Here is a 15502-nt window from a genome sequence, read left to right on the forward strand (position 1 = left end):
TTGAATTTCAGGGCAGATTAAGGGAATCTTAGTGGTGACAGATAGCCTGTGACTCATTGTGGTGATAGAAGATCCTACAGAGCTGATAAAATGAAGCAGAGTTGCACACACACGCGACCAATGTCAGTTTCTTGGTGTTAATGCCATGGTCCCAGATCATAAGATATAAACCTTTGAGGAAAATGAGGTGAAGTCTATATGGGGCATCATGGTACTGTTTTCATAACTGTGAAGCTATAATTATTTGAAAATTTAAAGTTCATCAAAAAATATTATATTCCCTGTGTGTCATTGAAATTGAATTTATCTGCTCTAGAAATTGTTGAAGGAGGCTGCTTCTAGTACTTCACAACTTGTCAAAGACTAGAAGCTTTAAATTTAAAGGACAGCAACACTGATTGTTCCCATTATTTTTTGTTAGAATTATTTGCCAGAATCAACATGTGAATCACTGTTGAATTTATATGGACAACTGGTCTCCTATGTGAATTTATCACATCTTCAGACATCTGGACATCCCCAGAAGTCTACTCGCTTCCCCTGTTGGCCAATCCAGGTAGGTTTGGGGGCGACAAGTTCAGCACAGCAGAATGCGGAATTTGTGCTTATACATGGGCACAGAGTCACACTGAGGCTGAGGAATCTGGGGGCAGCAGACCCCCCTGCCTGCCTCTGCTAGCATAGCTCCCTTGCTTCCTTGAGGGAAAAAACAGACCTCTTTCTTGGCCTCAGAGGTCCCTTACAGGGTAGAGAAGAGGGTGGGGGCTGATTCTGTGGTCTTCCACACAGAACACAGCTCAGAATGTGCAGTGGCTATGGAGGTGGAGAGGGTGTGGGCATTCAGGAAGGGCCTTGGGCTGCTTCTTTCATGTGGGCAAATTGTCTTAGACTTCATTGTTTGCATGAATGGAAAGTTCTGGAGTCACCCCACAGAAGCAATCTCCTTTGGGAAGTCCTGAGGGCACTGATGGGTAACACCCCCATCTACCTGCCAACACTATGGCTCCAAGCTGCTTTTGTGCGAGGCCCTAACTCCCAGAAACAGATTAAGCCTCCATTTCCCTGGGCTGGCAGAGATACTAAGATGACTGGTTTATTGAGTTTTTATAGCAGAAAACAAAAAGAAAAAGGAAAAAGAAAGTGCTTCTGAGACTAACATGTAGCAAGGAGGCATAGCAGAGAGCAGGACATTGTGTTGTTTTCTGCGTATTTGTGCTAAGTTTTATCTGACACCCAGATCAAACCCAGGAGAAGGGACTGCCATTGGCTGGTGTCCACCCTGTGTGGTGTGTGCTTGTGAGGTGCTTGGAGAGACATAGCATATCAGTGGATTAGAAAACTAACATAATAAGGATTTAAGTTCCAAAATTGTTTTATATATTAAATATAGCATCAATCAAATGCCCTGCATGATAATTTGTGGAAATCGACAATCTGATTTGATAATTACATGAAAATACAGACAAAAACAGGCAATATACTCTTGAAAAAAGATATCAAGATGGAGGAACTCACACTGTCACAAAATGAGACATATTATAAAGCAATTATAATTAAGACAGAATTTCGATGAATGGAAAAGAGACAAATTTACCAACTGATCAGAATTTTGAGTCCAGACACTAACTTCTAATCTGGATGCCTGACTTGTGACAAGTGGCACTGCAGAACAGTGGGAAAAGTAGTCATTGTGAAAAACATTAATGGGTCAATAGGCTGTGCATGCAGAAAAACTCATGACACCTATTATATACTACACACCAGAACTCAATTTCGGATTATACTCAGTCAATGAAAATGTGAAAGTATAAATAACTGGATGACAATATAGGAGAAATCTTTTTGATCTTGTGCTAGGAAAAAGAAAACCCCCATTCACTATAAAATAAAAAAATTGCTAAGTTGGACTACATTAAAATTAAGAAGCTGTTAATCAAAAACTCATTAAGAATGTTTTAAAAGCCAACCGCAGACTTCAAGAAGATATTTGTATACTTGCAACCAATAAAGCCTCATAGCTAGAAAACATAGGTTTTCTCCAAATTAAGAAAATGATAGATAAGCCAGTTGAAAACATGGACCATACGAATGACTTCCAAACCTTTATAAAAACCATCAATTACATTAAATATAAAGGAAATGGAAGTTCAAAACTCCAAGGAAAATTTGAAAATGTTAAGAGCTGAAAAGTTATGGAATAACAGCACCTCTCATATGCTCACCTGGGAGTGTAAAATTATTTGACCAGTGTGCAAAGCTGTTGACAGTTTAACTATAACTGAAGCCAAAAAATTAATTGTATCCTTGCAATTTTCTTTTAGATATAAACAAGGAAAACCTCATTTTCTAAAAACCATGCATAAAAATATTAATGGCAGTATGATTCCTAATATCCCTAAACCTGAAAAACAAAATATCTGACAAGATAGTTGTTGAAATTGCTAATTTTAACACTAATGAAAATTAATGCATATGTACTCATATGCAATTTTGATGCATTTCATAAACATAATTCTGAATGAAATAAATCAGGCTTAAAAGAATACATATCATATCATTCTATTTCTATAAACCCTTTTTTTTAAAGATTTATTTATTTATGCATACAAGAGCTGGGATACAGGCCAGAGATGTGGGGGTGGGGGGTGGGGATGAGAGGATTCACCAGAGACAGAACAGGCAGACTGATGAAATACACTGCTGAGAGGAGCAGTGGGCGAGACAAGAGAAGTCTGCTGCGCCATGTGGGTAGCTCCCTGGCTGGCCGGGGATTGAACTTGTGCTACAGAGGCTGTAGATTGCTTCATAGTGCAGTGCTTACCCCCTTGCGCCACCAGGGAGGCCCATATTTCTATAAACTCTTTACTAGACCAAGCTAGTCTATAGTTTCAGAAGTCAGGATTTTCAACTTGGGTGTTAGAGAGTAAGCAGGAGATAAGGGAAATTTCTGGAAGCTGATAATCTTTTATTTCTTGACCTGGATGGTAGTTAGGGGGATATGATCATTTTGTGTAATTTACTTGAGATGAAACAGATAATCTGAAGTCCTATAACCATTAAGTAATTGAATTTGCAATTAAAATTTTCCAGAAAATAGAATTACCTATTTAATGATGATTTTTTTCTAGGGTAAGAGGTTTCAGATGCTGATGCACCTTTCTCTATATAAGGAAATGGGACTTTCAGTTTATCAAATTTTCCAGTGATGAGTCAGTTTCATACATAAACATAGTGATGGATGTCTAAGAAGACATGACAGCAGTGATTCACAATTCCACTTAAGTAACATAATATCCCCTCTTGCCCTTAGTTCTTTATACTATTAAAGTTAGAATGTGCTATTTTTGGTTTCATTTCTATCTATGTGATAATTTAGCAGATTTTCTCATCACCTGCCACCTCAATTCTCATGACCCCTCATTAGGCATAGTTAATTGCTACCTTTTCTAGATCCTTGGAGCACTGAATGCACCAGGTGAGGATGGCTTATTTTAGGACATTACTACTTTCCCCTGAAGTCCTTGTGTCAAAGGGACGATGTCTTTGTCACATGTCCACTGCCTGGAATGTGGCACACACTCCATAATTTTTCCTAAATTGAAATCCAGTCAGGAAACTTGTTTAGGGCAAACCACTGAGAACAGAATATGGCATTGTCTTGTGGTTTTCACCAACTTGGCTACAGTTATCACCAGAGATCAAATGACATCATTCTTTTCAAAGTAATTTGAGAGTGAAGGTACCGATTTCCAATGCAGTAAAAGAAGTTTGTATTGATAGCCATTCAGAGGACCAACAGATAATATGAAAAAGTGATTATCATTATTTCTAGTGAGAGAGATGCAGGTTAAAACCACATTGAAATACCACCTCACACCTGTGAGACTGGCACATATTTAAAAGATCTTTGACAACAAATGCTGGAGAGATGTGGAGAGAGGGGAACCCTACCCTATTGGAGGGAATGTAAACCAGAGCAGCCATTATAGTGAATTGGGTTTACCTTCAAAAAATAAACATCTTGATAGAAGGATGGGGGTTGGGGGAACCAAAAAAGAAGTAAACCTAGAAATAACCTGTGACCCAGAAATACATTGTTGCACTTCTATTCAAAGAATATGAAGCTATCAATGCAAAAAAAAAAAGTATAAGCTTTGCAATGCTTATTGCAACATTATTTATAGTAGTTAGGATAAGGAAGCAGCTACAAGTCAAAACAGACTATTAGATCAAAGAGATGTGATATATTCACATTATGGAAACTGCTTACTCATAAAGAAAGATGAGATGCAGCCATTTTTAGCACAATAGAGGCAATTTGAGAGAATTATGTGTAGTAAAGCAAGTCAGAGTAACAAAAATAAATTCTGGCCTACTGGCCATTTACACAGCAGGCGATTTGATGAAGTCAAATACTTACAATAACTTGCGGCCATTAACAAACATCGTGAGGGTCTGAGGGTAAGAGAGAGGGGCAGGGAGAAAAGAACAAAAGGACAGAAGGAAGGGGGTGGTCGAGGAAATAAATAAATACATAAATTTCAAGTTTGTTTTGAGAGATCAGTGGATCACTTTGTAAAATTAGAAAGTAGACTGATCCCTCCCTGGGATAAAAGGTTTGGTTTCATGGGGTATATTAAATGTTGGGCTTATTATAAAATCTTATTCATCCCTGTACAGATTAATAGTAATGCCAAAATGATATGATTTAAGGTTTGGAAAGTGGGTGAATTTTGAGTGGGGTCAAGGGTTGAAATGAATCTGTGGTATTAAAATATCAATTCATGTAACTACCATGTAGCTCATTTCCCAATTGCCTGCATGATTAGATACAGGCTTGCCCACAATTTGTTGTTTAAATGTTATGCATTTAATTCAAGGAGTCAAACTGGCTTTAATATCTGAATAATTCCAGTAGGTAGATCTCTTTTGGGGACTAAATTACTTAAGGATTGCAATTCTTGACATTTGTCTACTTTAATGCCCCAAAGATATAGGAGACTCCTCATAGTAATCTTGGGTTCCCAGTGTTTGATTTCAGGGGTACCCACAAGGAAACACTGAAAACTGTTGGGGAGAGCCATGTCACAGAGGGAAGGAATCGTGTGCAATTAGGAAAATCCTCTGCAAGGACCTCCCTGTTGGCACAGGGGTTAAAGTCTCAGCACTATCAATTTATCACCAGCCACTGCAGCATGAGTTCCATCCTGCCGCTGGCCAGGGAGCTGACCCCCATGGAACAGCAGACCTCTCCTGTCTCACCCGCTGCTCCCCTCAGCAGTGTATTTCAGTAGATCTGCCTGTTCTGCTCCCCACCCTGTCTCTGGTGAATCCTCCTTCCGCACCCCAACCCCACCTCTGGCCTACACCCCAGCTCTTGCATGCATGCATAAATAAATAAATAAATAAATAAATCTTTTTTAAAAAAAGAAAATTCCTCTGCCGCCTTTCTTACCCTCTATGTTGCTTTCCCAGTTGAAAAAGAAGGGGTCTTTTTTTTGCTTCTCACTACTTAAGACAATTATTTCAATTCTAGATTCTAAGCATAGATAATGACCTGCAGAAAAAAAAAATCAATAAATGTGAGTTTTTGAAGAGTTTTTTTTTTAAAGATTTATTTATTTATGCATGCAAGAACCGGGGCACAGGCCAGAGATGCAGGGGGTGAGAGGATTCACCAGAGACAGAGTGGGGAACAGAAGGAGAAGACTGACTGAAATACGCCGCTGAGGGAGCAGTAGGCGTGACAGGAGGGGTCTGCCAAGACATGGAAGAATTTTTTGCCCTGAAACAATTTTTTATCACTTATATAAAGAGCTGACAACTGCTAAGCCTGATGTTCTAGACAGGAAGAGTGACTCAGCAGGTCTGTGGCCAGAGGGCACATTTGACAGCCGGTTTGTTTCATCTTGAGAGAGCCCAGAGGCAAAGCCTTGACTCAGAGCTGTTGCTTGATAAGCATCCTTGGCAAGAACTTCCTTGCTTTAAGGCTATAACCACTGATGGTTCTCAGTTTATCCCGGGAAAGTAGACAAGGCAGAGGACCGGGAACCAGGGTAGGATAGAGGAAACTTGCTGGGCCGGGCAGCCATCTTCAGGAGGGTTCCGTGTGAGCAGGACCGAGCTGAAACTGGGCACAGGCACCAGTCTCTGGGGCAGCACTCTGGGCCCCGGGCCCCAGGCTGGGTGTGAGTCCTTGGACCCAAGATGCCAAAACCAAGAACCTGAGAAAAGACAATGAAGGAAGAAACAGCACAAGGCTTTACAGGAGCCTGAGGGGACCATTTTGTGGGAGGGAATAAGTGGGATCTCTGGCAGATGTGGCCACAGCCTTTTGTCAGCAAGATGGGGATCAAGGTGTCTGTTCTGGTGTCCAGTCTTCAGGCATCGATGATCTTGTAACAAGAAAAAAATAACCACTGACTAATACTCACTTCCACATTCCTCATTTAATCCTCATATCTTCTCCTTCATCTCACCTTTCTCTCCCTTCTTCCTGCTTTTCCTCTCATGCCACCTCATTTTCCTGCTCCCTTTCCCCCTGCGATGTGGAGGAAGGGGGTCAGCTGCTCTGTGGAGGATGATGAGGGAAGGACTCTGTGAGGTGGACACTTAATGCCCAAGCCTGGAGGGTCAGAGTGTTAGGGGGAACAGGATGTCCTAAAGCTAATTCCATACAGGCTTTGTGGACTCCACCCCCACCCCAGGCCAAAGCCAAAGACACTGGGAACTCCAAATCCCATCACCACCCAAGGGAAGGTGGCTGGGACCTGAGGGTGGGGTTAAGCAGCCAGGTTGGTATAAAGCCAGACACGTGGGCTTTGGAGGGGGTCCCCCATTTTGGCTCCCCACCAGCTCGCAGCGTCCGGCCAGCTCTGAGAGTGCCTTTGGGTTTCCAGGTTGGCGCATCGGGTAGGACGCATTTAAGACTTTATTTCCCTATTTTCTCCCTGAGTTGTACATTTTCCTTATTTCCTTTTCCCTTGTAGATAAACCTTTTATTAACCTTCTGTGTGTGCCTGTAGTGGAGTATTCATAAGTCCCTTGTAAGCACGCGGGTGAGGACCCACAGCCAGGCAACCCGTTTTATATCGGGGTTGCCCTATAACAAGAGGGACCAGGCAGATGTGGGGAACAGGTTGGCATGTTCAAGGACCGGAGAGTCAGCCATGCAGCTAGACTACAGAAAGCAGAATGGGGGCATGGGGGCCAGGTCAGAGGGACCAGGCGAGACCATGGGACAGTGTATGTGAGCCACCTGGGGCTTCCTGGCTTCAGGCTGAACAAATAGACCAGGGTGATCCTGGGGCTGAGAAGTAAAAGTGAAAGGGAGGAGCCAGACTCCCCAAGAATGTCATGCTGGAGCCACTTTCTCAGCAGGACTTTGCATCTAGCCCTTGGATGAGGAGAGGGGCACCCTTTTCTCACAAACTTGGTGCATACATGTGCAGCTATTTCTGCAGCACCAGGGTCCACTTCACTCCAAACAGAGCAAGGTGTCGTCGGTGTCTGTTGGGGGGCTTGGCTAAGTGACATGCACCATGGCTGGGGCAGCTTCACCAACAGACATTTACTTCTCTGTTTCCTCCTTGGGTCCTAAATTGGGGACTAAATTACTTAAGTAATGTGTGTTACACATGCAATTCTTGACATTTTTCTACTTTAATGCCCCAAAGATATAGGAGACTCCACATAGTAATCTTGGGTTCCCAGTGTTTGATTTCAGGGGTACCCACAAGGAAACGCTGAAAACTGTTGGGGAGAGCCATGTCACAGAGGGAAGGAATTATGTGCAATTAGGAAAATCCTCTGCAAGGATGGTTCTTCTCACATGGTTCTTCTTCTGTGTTTCCAGATTTCTCTACTGTGGAGATTATGCATGCAAGGAAGATGTTAAAAAAATAAATAAAATTGAAAGAAACAGGGATGGGAACTATTGCTCAGCAATTCATAAACTAGAAATAGCACTGGCTGGGGACAAGAGGCATGAATGTACATGTAAACACACCCAAAGAGAGAGTATGCTGTTAATAACGGCTGCAGGGTGAAGAGATGATGGGTCCAGCCTGGAAACTGGTTATCCGTCAGCAGGGTCAGTAAGCCATGGTGCAGCCACGTGAGGAAATTCAGCAAAGTCATGACAAACTGGCGGGGCAAGCTGTAGTGGCAGAGGCAACTTTGTTTCCTCCTATCTCCTTTTCAATGTCATGCCAAACTTCTAGAAAGAAACAGAAAAATGAAGACCCATCACTGGGAGAAGGGAAGGAAGAAGCTCTTTCTTTACGGGTTTTCGTGGCGGGCAGGGGGAGCAGGGGGGTGTGCAGGCGGGGACTCTAGGGGGTGGTACTGCAATTTTGAGGGCGAGTGGGCTCAGTCTGAGTGCATCCTGGGCCATCTTCCATGCTGCTGGGCCTGCCTGTCTGGTGTGGCGGAGCAAAGACCCAGGTTAACTGAGGCAGTGTCAGGAGAAGGCAGGGCCAAGCCATGTAAAACAGTGCCCTTTAGTAAGAATGTCTGGGTGACCGTGTGTTACACATGTAACATGCATAACACATGCTAGCTTATACATACACGACAGGTATCCACAGTTACGTGTTACATAAAGACATACCTGAGAAGTGTGTTGTTAGGTGATTTTGTTGTTGTGTGTACATCACGAGCGTACAGACCAGAAAGAGCCCCTGGGAAGTGTCCAGGGCGTGAAAGGAGGACCGTGCCTGGCTTGGACCCAGGCCAATTGGCATGTCGACTGTCAGAACCAGTGTTCGGTCTTGGCAGTGGTGGTGCCTCCTGTGTGGTCACAGGTGAGTGTACACATCAGGACACATGTGTGATGTGCACATGTACACACGCGCATGCATGTGTATGCTCGTGCAGAAATGCGTGTGTGCACGTGGAGAGTACCTTTCACAAAACATGAGGGGAAATCTTTGGACTTTCAAGTTCAAACTTGAAAGTACAGTTATCCTAACTGTACAGAAAAGCCCCATTCAATGCAGTTTTCTTACCAGAAAACTTACTACTTACCAGTAGAAGTAAACTTACTACTCTTTCCTTCCTTTCTTTTCTCCTTATTCCTGGACAACAGGTGTGTTGCCTCGGCTGGCGGCCCCACCTGCCCACCCTCCAGATAGCTGCGCCTCCCATTGCTGGTGTCCTCCAGCCAGACCCTGCTCCCAGTGCCCTCCCCGGCAGGTGTGGTGTCTCCTCTTCTGAGCTGGTGCCACTACTTCCCTGCACCTTCCTGGTCCTCCCACGGTCTCGGGACTGTCTTCCAATGAGCCCATGGCCAGTCCAGACCCCATGTGTTTTCACTTTTTTTCCCTCTAGCCGTTGGGGCCACAGCCCTCTGCCTGACAGAAAGAAATTCAGGTCACTGTGCAGAAAGTAGGAGCACAGAGAAACAGACCCCAGGAGGCACAATCTGAGACCGGAAGGCAGGCTTGGGAGCAGCCAAAAAGGCCAGCAAGCGAGTTCGCCGGATGGACGGTCATTTCCTGTGCATAAGACTTTGGGATCTCTAGCCTGGCCAGCTGAGGAGGGGAACATGGGGAGGAAGAGGGCGGCTGAGGTCAGAGCTCAGTGGGACTCCTGGGCCCTCTGCCTTCATGGCTGTGCTGGCTGCCCCTAAGGAGTCCATCCCTGCCCACAGGGAGCAGCAGGGCAGGAACTGGGGCCGTGGGGGTGGGTGTGCATATGAGAGTGTGTGCACATGTGTGAATGAGTGTGTCTCTGTGTGAGTGAATGTATGACAGAAGCCATGTGAGTGTGTGACTCTTTGAATGTCTGAGAAAGTACCCCAATGTGTGAGTGTGTCTGTGTGAGTGAGAGTATATTTGAGTGTGTTTGTGTGGTTTGAGTGCACATTGTGTGTCTGCATTTAAATGTATGAGTGTGTGTGTGTGCATGAGTATCCACGTGTGAGTGTGATTGAGCATGTATAAGCTCTTGTGTGAACACACATTAGTGTGTTTGATGTGAGTATGTTTGGGTGTGTACATGTCTGAGTGCATGAGTGTCCATGTATATGTGTACATGTGTGTGATAGGGGAGGTATGCATGTGTATATTAAGTATATATATAGAAACATTCAAAATATAAACACTATTTTAAAAAAAGATGTATTTATTTATGCATACAAGAACTGGGGCACAGGCCAGAAGTGCGGGGGGTGAGAGGATTCACCAGAGACAGAATGAGGAACAGAACAGGAGGAATAACTGAAATACACTGCTGAGGGGAGCAGCAGGCCAGCCAGGAGAGGTCTGCTGTGCCATGTGGGCTACTCCCTGGCTGGGGATCGAACTCGTGTTGCAGTGGCTGCGTCTTAACCCCTTGCACTACCAGGGAGGCCCTAAAGACTATTTTTTAAAAGCATAACCAAAGCGCCATTATTGCCCCTAGAAAAAGCAACTCTTGACACATTGATTGGCAGTCACTGTTTTGATTTCTTCAAATGTTTCCTCAAAGGCACTTTTATAGTTTGTCGCCTCAAATCCAAATATGACTCTGACATTCTCGTCTAAAGATCTCTCTCTCTTTTTCTGCATGTTATTTTTTGAATCTACAGTTCACTGGAGTTTCTCTCCATTTAGATTTTGCTTTCTTTAGACTTTGCTTCTAGGTCATTGTCATTTCCCTCTGTCCCATGTGCTTTCTGTAAATTGGTGGTAAGATCTGGGGGCCTGGCCTTTTGGGTTCAAGTGCTTATCAAGAAAGGCTTACAGGATGAGTCCTCCTGGCCTTGGCACATGGTACCTGACTGTGTCCCTGGGGCTTTAGAGGACAGTGCTGGGGTGACCCGGAACATGGTGGAGGCCAACACAGCACACTGCCCATGGGGCCATGCAGCTGTTTTTAACAGAGCTTCAGTGCCCAGAGGAGGCTCTCAGTCCATGCCTCCTCCCCTGTCAGGACAGGTAGAATCATCTTCCTGTGCATCATCCCCCACTCGCTACCCAGCCCTGCTCTGAGGTGACTGGGGATAAGCAGGACCCTCGCTCCTCAGGGACCATCCTGATAGCAACTGGTGAGACGGAGCAGGTCCCTGAGCAGTGCTCTGGAGATGAGCAGGGCCTCCTTTATGCCAGCTCTGCTTCATGCAGTGCTCAGTGCTGCAGCCGCATTGGCCCCGTCTCAGGAGCTCCTCCAGCCATTGTGAGTGACTGCGAGGTGGCAGGAAGCTGTGCCAGCCCCAGGACAAAGCTGCCAGACAGTAACCAGCCCTTATCTAGAATGTATTCCCAAGAGAGCAAAGACATGAGGACAGATGGAAAGTGCATCAGATTGAGATGGGACAGCTGAGAGCAAAGGCACGGTGAAGCACTAACAGAAAGGAATAAAATAGGACCATAAGACAAAGCTCTGTCAGGCTCACTGTGTGACACGTGGTGCAAACGTGACCCATGTGCCTACAGGGCAACATGTGACTGCAAACCGCGTGTGTGGGGACAGAGGAGCTAACCTCGGCTGACACTGCTGGACAGCCCATTCCTGCTCCTGTTGCTCTTGCTGCATGGCGTGGATGCTGGCAAACTGCCAGGACGCGGGCGGGCCCCCGGGCACCAGGCAGACCCCTGGGCACCCATCTCAGAGGATAACTACCCCTCTGAGTGTTTGTGGCCCGTGGGATCCAGCCTGCTGCTCTGAAGGACAGAGATGATTCTGGTAACTGTGTGGGTGAAGGGGAGCAGGGAGAGAGCCATAGTGGGGTGGGATGGGGCTGCCAAAGGTGATGCCACATCTTCATCTTTTTCTCTCTCTCCCAAATCAGAGATGGGATGAGTTTGACATTTTCATAAATGAAGACAATGGGCTGAGGTGGTTTAAATGTGCCACCCTCAGATATGTCAGCCACACGGTGCAGTGTTTGTCTCCTGAAAGCCTATTCTTGCTTCTCTAAGAGTCTGGGTGATAAGCAAACACAGGAAGTACCATATCGGCCACCATCACAGGAGCTGTGGGCCTGTCCTCCCCTGCCCCATGGTCTGGAAAGGCCAGGCCTGCACTCTAGACCTCTACCCTGAACTCTGCCCACACAGAAGGGACAGGAGTCATTGCCCACAGGGAAAACAGTGGGGGCAGCTTTCCCTGCCCATGGGGAGTGGAGGAAATTTTGTCTGAATCATCCCTCTCCACCCACTGATAAGAGAAGGATCCCCACCCCAGGGTTGGGAGTGGGAAGACATGAACCCAACATGGGAAGACATGAGATGGACACAATTCATTAGTTTATTAGTCCCATATTCCCCCAGCCTGGGGACAGGGGAGCAAGGACACAGGAGGGTGTACTCAGGGACAGAGAGACCCAACAGGGATCATGGGAGGAGGACTCTGTAGTAACAAGAAGGCCCTGGTCTCACAGGAGGCTGTGATGGGTTTTTGTGGCCTTACCAAATGTCCAGGCAGCATCTAAGTTTGAACCTTATTGTTCAGGTTTACACTTAAGATACCTTTGAAGCTGTGCCCCAGGGTACCATGGGCAGTGACAGGTGAGCCTGCCAGGAGTAGGTCACATACCTCTTGAGGACCTGAAACTTGCAGCTGTGTGTTCCATAGACCTGCTGAGCTGTTGTCGTGGGAGGTGTGGACAGAACACCTTAGGGGACCTGAGTATGTCCCAGAAAGCTCCCTTCTCTCCCAGAAGGTGCAGACAGGCCCCAGGGCTTCCTGCAACTTCAGATGAGTGGACACAGCCAGGGGATTGCCCAGGTGGTGAAGGCAAATGACTGTCCAACCAATCCAGAACAGGACGGAGGGGCCATGTGTGCATGAGAGGGGGACTGGCCCCCCGTGACAAGAGGCAGGCTGGTGCGGACCATGGCCCATCCACTTGGGGCTCCACACAGATCCTGGTAGGAGACTCAAATGCAGTAGCTTAGGTTTCTCTTCCCTGACATGAGGTCCAGAGAGAGGCCGTCCAGGGTAACATTGAGACTCTAGAACGTCATAGTGGAGCCACGTTGTCCTTGTTTCCTCCAGGAAGAAGGGGCACAGGGGATGGAGGCTAAACCACAAGGATGCTGGGGCTCTGTCCTCACAGCGTGGGAGGTATGGACAGATGTGTGTGAGAAGGCAAGAGGGTGTGTTGTTGTTGCTCAGGATGAAGGAGGAACAGCTTGTTCTGGGAAATCAGCTGGTCACACCAAATATTCCTGAGTCTTGTTTGTGACTTCATCTCAGTTTCTCCACACTGTGATGCAGCTTTGATCTGGCTTAACACAATCCCTGCTTTCCCTGCGCGGTCTGCCCCTAGTCCTGGGTGCTCATCAACACCAAGAAATTGCCATCCAGGCCCGTTGACCATTGAGTGGACTCTTAGTTGGATGCTTGAGTCCATTGCCATGGGTTGTGCTTCTGTCCACCAAAAATGACAGCAGCAAGATTACCTCTCCCCAGTCAATCTTTGTGTCTGAACTCCTTTTAAGACCTCGGACCTGAGACTAGTCTTCCTTGTTGGTGTGTTTTTGCTCCTCTCACTTTCTGCCCTTGGGTCTGACCTCCTTTTAGTAGGGTCAAGAAAGTCTTTGGAAAGTCCAGAGAAACCCTGCCTCACTAAGTGACATTAGCTAATGAAAATTCAGAAAAGTGAGAGGCTGCTCAGCAGACGGCTCTCACTGGAACAGTGTCAGGACCCAGTGCAGCATTTTCAACTCTCCATGTGGACAGGTGCACAGCTGACCCAGGGAGAGAGTGTCTTGAAGGCAAGGGAGGGAGCTCAAGAGGCAGGCTGCAGGGGGACCTCATGAATGAGACGTCAACAGTGAGAACGGCCTTACTAAGCGTTTATTTTCAAAATCCAAAAGAAATTGTACACAATCGGTTAGTGTGGGAATTTCAGCACTTGCTGTGGTTCCAGCATTTAAAATAACCATTTAAAATCCTGTTCTTTTAATCTAAGGTGATAACAAAGTAGCTCTCTTTGGGGACTGCCCACATGCTAATCCCAGACACACTTCAGCTATATCAGCCAACACTTTTATTTCGGCTTTGTTTGTCTTTTATTGAAAAATCTGTCACTCACGATTCAAATCTTGGTCAATATTCTTTTGGTAGTATGTCTATTTATGTGTGGGCCATCTCACATAAAATTTAAAGAGAGCTAATAACCTTTGAGAGGTGGCTGGTGTCTGCAGACTCTGTCAGGGTCCATGCTTGGTATGGACGCGGAGGTGAGAAGGTGCTGGGTCTCCTGAGCATGTCCGAACTGTAGTGCCACGCACATCATCACCAGTATCAGGCTGGCCGTGTGCTCCAGCATTTGCCTGCACTGACCTGTGGATCAGACAGGGCAGCTGACTGACTTCTGGGAGAACGATGGTCTAGCAGTGAAATGCTCCTTAACCAGCGGCTCCACATGTCCTGTCCCCCAAATCTCACATCGATGAGAAGCAACTTTTGGTGACCAAAATCTCCAAGGTGCAAGTTAAAAAATTCATTAGTTTGTCGGCCCCAATCTGCATTTCAATCTTTTCTTTTTTTTCCTGAAAAAGAACACTAGATAGATGGACATCTCTGGGAGTACTTTTCATTTTTTAGAGAACAAGAATAAAATTGCTGAAGGGTTTTGAGAGCTTTCTTATGACGCTATTGTGTCTAAAAGATGCAGGATTGAGATTGAGATTGAAGAAGATCCTACAAGTCAATATGAGCTTCAAAGTAAGTTATGATAGTCATATATTACAGCCCAGGAGGCCCTGCTGATAGACACACTTGAATGAGTGAGTGGAAGAAACGGACTGTTCTTCCTTAGAGTAAAATGTTGACTCATCCCTCTACAAGGAATGATGGAATTAGAAAATCACCAGTTGGGAATCCTCTAGAGGGCGGTGATTCAGACAGGGGTCATGAGTGGATGTTGTGACTGGTGGGTGGAATTTGATGGGAAAAGGACATTTGAGGTTGCCTCAGCATCTTCCACAAAATATGATTAATGATGGGAGGCAACACGTTGCAGTGGAGAAGCCAGTGGTCACTGATATGGTGCAGGTGACAATCTGCAGGATGGGAAGCGCAGTGCTGTGTGAGCCTTCCACAGTGTCATCCAGCAGGAGAGGCGTGGCCTGAGTCTGCCCTGAGGAAACAGTGCACCTTGCCCCCTCCGTAGCTATCAAGGACATGTGGGACAGGGGAAGGCCACGGGCTGTTCCATATGAAGGACACTTACAAGATGTGACAGTGACATATAACATGTGGCTCTGGACAAGACCACACAGCAAAGAGGAGAGAGAGGCATCGTCGAGAGTATTGGCAACGTTTGAATGGGGTCAGTGTTGGGTGCTAATGTACTGATGTTGATTTCTTGATTGGGATGTTTATAAAGTGTTTATGTAGGAGAGAATCTTTGGGGGGAAAATAAACTGTAATATTTAGGGGTGCCTTCCCTCAACCCCAAGAAAAGCAGGACCCCAGGCTCATTCATTTTCTTTCTGTTTCTCTACCTACCTGCAACCTCACTGTGGCCTCAGGTGTGCTGTATTATTTCCAGGTTTTGTTAGTAACC

The sequence above is a fragment of the Talpa occidentalis genome, unplaced genomic scaffold (assembly GCF_014898055.3).
Source record: "Talpa occidentalis isolate TD23 unplaced genomic scaffold, MPIMG_talOcc4v2.1 talOcc4.7, whole genome shotgun sequence".
Taxonomy (NCBI): Eukaryota; Metazoa; Chordata; class Mammalia; order Eulipotyphla; family Talpidae; genus Talpa; species Talpa occidentalis.